Raw genomic sequence first — 7,043 nt, forward strand, 5'->3', positions numbered from 1 at the left:
GTCTGCATCCATATGAGTTTGTAGGGATTAGGTACTTGATTAATAACTGTCCGGATTTGGAATCTCTCACGTTTTGAATGGTTCCTCCAAGACCAATTATGAAGGTAATTAATTAAGTTACTACAATATATAGATCTTGGTATTGTTAGAACACACAATAAAGCAAGATGTCAAAAGAGGAACGATTGAGCTTAGTGGATTGATTTTTGATGTGCCGACGCTTGTGTTTCCGGTTGAGATTTACCAAGTAAATATTGGCTATATCAAATCAGTTTATAGTGTTTGGAAAGGACACTTAAAGTCGTTGAGGTGAAGGGTTTTGGTGGTGGCTGGTTGCATGGTTCGAGTTGCGTGTACTGCAATATTTGATTCGGTATGGTCGTGTTATGGAACGGCTTAATCTGTATGTGGACGAAGCTCAAAGGAACAAATGCACTTATTGGAGAGCTTATATGGTTCAGCAAATCAAGAAAGCTTCCAGCCGCTTACAGATTGTAACTATATGTATACAAAACAACGTTTGAAATTAAACCCTATTTGTGAGTCGGTTTTGGAATGTTTTTAAAACTCTTTGGGTCAAACTTTATAATCCTCTTTTTTTTGTGATTTTCGAGTTTTTTTATGAAGTGTTTAAATTGGCTATCAAATGTGTTTTTTTTTTCTTCTTTTTTTTGGCTTAGTTCGTTTTGAAATTGTATTTTTATTTAGTCCATCATCTTAAATCCAACTGCAGCATAAAAAACAAAAAGAAACAAACTGTTTTTTTGGTTCTCGTATATCCAAACCCTTTCGAAGTTATTCAACGAACTATCAAATAAGCACAAATAACAATCAATCACGGATTTGGAGCTTAATTATACGGTTCAGCAAATCAAGAAAGCTTCCAGCCGCTTACAAATTGTTTATTATACAAAACAACGTTTGAAAAATTGGAATTTTTGAGTCGGCTTAGGAATGTTTTAAAACTCTCTGGTCAAATTTCTTTATCAAACAAAAAACATTCTTGTGATTTTCGAGTGAGGTGTTTAAATTGCGTATCAATTGGTTATTTGGTTAGGAAACACTGAAAAGGGTTGCTGAAACTTTAACTGAAAAAATTGTTTGTTTAATGCAGACTATGTGTGTATGTTTTTTTTTTTTTTTTGGCTTAGTTCGTTTTAAAATTATATTTTTATTTAGTATCCATTATCTTAAGTCCAACTACAGTAAACACCAAAGAAACGAATTGTGGTTTTGGGTTTTTGATTCTCGTGCAAGGTGTCTATAGTTGATGGGAAAAAGATTTTAGCAGGGCTGTATATTAAATATTTGGGCAATTGTCATAAATACCACTAAAATATGTTTTTATTTAAAAAATATCATAATTTAGTTTTTTTTCTAAAAAAACTACTAAAATGTAATATTTTCTAAAAATAACACATAATTGAAATAAATTTTTAATACTAAAAGCTAATTCCTCAATTATAAATACTAAACCATATCCCTAAAAGTTATACCCTGAAATTAAATGTGTCAATTCTAACCTAAAAAAAAAAATTTACATCCCTAAAAATTATTTTTTTTTGTGTTTATAGTAGTTTTAGAAATAACTTTTTTGGTATTTAAAAAAAAAAACTTTTTTAGCCATATTTAAAGGAATTTCTCTAAAGATTTAGTATCCAAACCCTTCGAAGTTCTTCAACAAATGAATCATCAAAATAAGCAATAAAAATAACAATCAATCACGGATTTGGTCTATATATCCTTATCCGACTTAGACGACGCAAGAGTTGTCAAAGTCAAGATAATTGAACACATTATTTAAATGCAAACAAATTAGAATGTTAATACAGTAAATGTTAATTTTTTTGTATTAAACTTTTTTTTTAACGTATAATCCGATTTTGTTTTCATTATTTTGTACCGATTAGCAGAATATAACCATGAAGTAAATATAGGATATTAGAAATATGTAAGGAAGTAAATAGCATGAAGAGAATCCAATGCAATGGAGTACTAGACCCACAAACCAAACACATGCATGGCGAATTGGCGATTGAAGACTGTACTTATTAATAATACCAAAAACTTCGAGACTCATAAGTGACACACAACTAAGTCGTCGATGACTATAAGCTTTAAGTCTCAATAGACTGTCCAGAGACTTCTTTCATCTTCTTTGTCTTTTAGCCTTTCTATGTTATCCACAGATAACTAAACTTTTTAATCAAAAAAAAAAAGGTGATTTTCGAGAATTTTTTTATGAGAGGTTAAAACTGGGTATCAATTTGCTATTTTCTTTGGTTAGGAAACAGAGTTGCGGAAACTTTAACTGAAAAATTCAGTTTGTTTAATGCAGACTGTTTTTTTTTTTTTTTTTCATTGGCTTAGTTCGTTTTAAAATTGTATGTTTATTAAGTATCCATCATCTTAAATTATTTCCACGGCAGCAAAAAAAATAAAATAAGACACAGATTGTGGGTTTTGATTCACGGACTTTAAATATTTTTACTATGAACTTGCGTATACGCCAATACTAAAACCGCCCCAATAAACTAACTAACAGAATATTACCATGAAATAGATATAAGATGAGTATTTTGCATATATACCCACTTTCTCATAAATAACTAACACCCACACTCATCTTTTACTATCTCTATACTTTCTTTCTGTAAAATTACTATTTACTCCTCAAAACTCTCTTCCACCAAACTTGACTTACCTATGTCTATTTTTTCTCTGTTCAGTAGATATTTTTTAACAACCGTAAAAACACAAAACCCAAATCCCCCAAACCCTAGATCCCCAATTCTCATCAACCCTAATTTTGCATTTCACCAATTCTGGATCCCTTGAATCCTACCACTCCTCCTGTTTGTTCCATTACCTCTATTTGTTCCGTTTTCCCTTTAACTTGCCGCCGTGGACAGCCTTTGCACATGGCAGAGACCCGTCGTCGCATATCCAAATTCTCGGCCGATGAACCGTCATCTACAACTGTTGGTGATACTTCTGGAGAAAAATCTGCAGAGTGGGATGATCTTCTCCCTCGCCGTCTGTTCGCAACTGACCGTTTTCCCGACGCTAGGTTGAATGTTTATTCACGACCTGATATCCTGACGACAATTTACAAGGTCCTCAAAGGCACTCCCCAATTTGATACGATTCTTAGCTCAAGTCTGGGTTCTCTATTCAGGCTTCGTATTGGTGGGTCTCCTATCTCTTGCAAATTACTCCACGCTCTGCTTTGTAGGCAGGTTTTTTCCAAAAAGAAGTACGAGCTGTGGACTGTATTTGGTGGATATCCTATGAGGTTTTCTTTAGTTGAATTTGGTGTTGTAACTGGCCTTCCATGTGGCGAATTTCCGGAAGATTACGACCCCGAAGACGACCCTGCTCCCGACTCTGATGATGAATGTTACTGGGACAAGTTGATTGGGGAAGATCGGAAGGCAACCCTAGGTGATGTGTCCACTACTTTTGAAGACCCTACTATCAAGGATTTGGATCGGAAGCTTCGGCTTGCGTTGCTTCTCATAGTCGATGGTTTACTCATTGCCTCCAGCCAAAAGCATAGACAACCTTGGAAATATGTTGAGATGCTTGAAGACATCGACTCGTTCCTAGCATTTCCTTGGGGCAAAGAATCCTTCTTGAAGATTATTTCCACTATGAGACCTGATCTCAAACCGCAATCCAAACCAGTGGCTAAAAGACTTAAACGGCAGGGCAAGGTTCTTCAACCAACGGACCCCTTGAAGAGTTTCACCGAGAAGTTACAACAGAAGTCCTTCCGTTTGCATGGCTTCCCTCTTGTGCTTCAACTGCTCGCATATCGTAACATTTCTGGATAACGAGACAAGGTACAAGGTGCTGGTGACATCCGCACTTTCCTGGAATGGTCTTCAGTTGGCCTACCAAAGAACAATCTACCTCTGACAGACGTCATATGTGTTGAGCATTATCCAGATGTAAGTTGTCATATGTACACATTATTAATCGTTTGATTAAATTATCCATGTGGATACACACATTATGAAATTTTTTCTATCACAACCGCAGCTATTAGTTTCTCCGTTTTTGGAAGTTGTACAACAAGAATCTGGTTGGGGAGAGTGGGACGATGAAAAGTCTCATTCAGGCAGGACATATCTTCACCAAAAAGGAATGGCCAGGGGTGATTGTTCTTTGCCTTTAATAACTTTACCAGATAAGAAGGGCAAAGGGCTTCACCGGAAGCACATTATTCCTAGGCGGAAAGAGATTTCTGCCAAACTTCGTGTCAACCACCCTTCACCCAAGTCCAAATGCTCGAGTTCTAAGAGTCCCCGTGTTATCTTCTCCAATATTGACGATACCGTTTTGGCTGATTTCAAAGCTGCTGTAGAGAAAGAACTTAATTTTATTAGAGATGCGGCAGATAGTAAGTTTAAAAAGTTAGAATCTGAGAACAGGAAACTACAGGCTCAGATTAACACCCTTCGATTCCGTAGGCGGTTAAGACTACCACTAAGGCGCACCATTACGAGGCCTGCATCCGTTGTCAAGGAATCACCACCTTCCACTTTCGCAGGCGATCAGTTTACCTGTGCAGAGAATGTGACGGTCCGGACGCCACCCCCAACTCCTCAACAATCTCCTAGCAATGCAGTCACGTCTCCTGATGATATCCTTCTTAACCCACACGACTGGGAACAATATGTCCACCCGTTTGGGACAACGGTATGTAGTTATTTTCAATCATCCGGGAGCTAGTTTGTCTGCATCTATATTCATCTTAATCAATTTATACAGGAATATTTTGTTGGAAACTGCCCGTCCGCTATGAAAGATGTGATTCAGGATGATTCAGGATGTCCGAACTCTTGCCTCAATCCCATTTATGACACCGAGACTAAGGTTAGACACACTTGTACCTTTTCTATGAAACTTCGTCTATCTTCTTTTTTGTTACCTAAACGGCTTTTTGGAAAACAGCAATCCCCGGTATATGACAGTGTCACCTAACCTGTTCCCTACGATGACCAATCGGTACATATCCCATATCTTTCCTTCTTCAACATTTACCTCAGTTTGCAAAACTTACACTGTCCATCTGAATACATTTTCAATATACAGGCTGCGACACATATTGATCAAAACCCAACTTAACTCCGCTGACCATGTATCTCCACAACCCCTACAACCTTACACCAGCTTGTAACAGGAATTTATAGGGAACTCTAATGTCAATCCTCAATTGCCTGCTCCTAGTCCTGACCTTGACAGTACACCCTCTGACGATATTGAGGTATTTATGCACAAAATTAATATACTTCCCGAGTAAGTCTCTATAATCAAGTATATCTGACTACTTAAACACTTGATGAGCTTGACTCAGAAAATTGACGCTGATAATGTGTTGGAAGCCACTCCCCTAACCTTAGCCATCTGTGGTATTGAGGTAAGCAATTCCGATAATTTACTATCATTTTTATCCTATCCACATGGACACCTCTCTTTGGCTAACTTTATAGGCACAACTTTTACATATCCACATGGATATGCAACATCATTTCGATACTTTTTTCTTGCAGGACACCAATGTTGACATTGACAGAGCTTGTGCCGTTGAGGTACCGCAGAACAATCTTACTTCAAAAACAATTAGTTAACTTTCTCTATTTTACCTCATATTTAAATTTCCCAACATGCTTCATTAGGATTCTGGACGTGCGTCCCCCCTACAGAGCAACGAATCTGACAGCGAAGACATAGAGGTATTGCATCTTTCTCTACTTTGCATCGAATCCCTTCCTAATAGTTTGCTGCCTAATAGTTTGCTGAAAATGAGATTTATTTCACTTCACAGAGCAATGATACGCCCACAAACCCTGTTGATGTCAGTGATTCTTCGCCACCTTGACCTACACAAAAGGGTGTTCTCTCGGGACCAGAAGAGGCCCTTCTCTTGGCTGTTATGCAGATACCTCCACGTTCACCGTCCCATCTGCCTGACCTTCTACTCATTGTCGACAAAGATTTAGCATCTCTCATGAAAAAATCTCTGAAATCATGCCCAAACACGTAACTTTCTACACATCCTATGTCGTATTTTATTCTAACAATATCGGATCAATGAGCTAACTGTGGATACCATTTTCAAACCTCCAGGATACACATAACCAAATGTGGATACCCAATTGACAACTTGTTTTTTAAACAGCTATCGAAGCCTAAGAATTGGGTTAGTATTTTGGTAAGTATTTCCTATCTAGCAACCTCTGAAGTCGATTTTAGTTCATCTATACTTACACATTCTTTTCACCCTTTTTCCCAGCATATGGAGGTTTTAGTAGATTTTCTACAAAAAAACTGACAAAAGTCCTATCCATTGAACGCTCTATCTTCCTGTCACCCTGGCTTGGGAACTACTTACAAAGGAAGTATCCTTCCTTCTGTCAAGCAGAAGTTAAGTCCAGAGTCAAGTGGGACAATAAGCTAAAACGTAAAACCTATGGTTCTCCTTCAGAGTGGTTTGTGGATTGGAACACGATATATATTCCGATGATTTGGGACAATTCTCACTGGGTTAGCTTAGTCATCAATCTCTCCAATTGGAGCATAGAAATCCTCGATCCTAATGTCACACTATACGATGATGCTAAGGTTGCCAACTATATAGCCCCGTTCACAGAGCAGCTGCCATACCTTATTTCTAAACTGTGCACACCGCCTTCAACTCAGGATCATGGCTGCACTCCATTCACTTGGTCGAGGGTCCAGGACATTTACGTCAATGAGAGATGTGGTGATTGTGGTCCTCTTGCCATGAAGTTGGTAGAGATCGTCGTTACTGGATTTGGTCCAGAACTCATGTCTCAGATCACCGACCAAATCGTCAATGATATCAGGGCACAATACGCGTTGGACGTCTATAAGGAATATGTCGCACCCATCTACTCCAATTGGTTTCAAAATTTCATTCGCTCCCTCTGTTAGTTTTCCTATCTGTATGTTTGTATCATGCCGTACTATTAACCTTTACCTATTTTAGGTTCTTATAAATTCCCGGCTAAGTA

Source organism: Camelina sativa, chromosome 18 (assembly GCF_000633955.1).
Source record: "Camelina sativa cultivar DH55 chromosome 18, Cs, whole genome shotgun sequence".
In the NCBI taxonomy this organism is placed as follows: domain Eukaryota; kingdom Viridiplantae; phylum Streptophyta; class Magnoliopsida; order Brassicales; family Brassicaceae; genus Camelina; species Camelina sativa.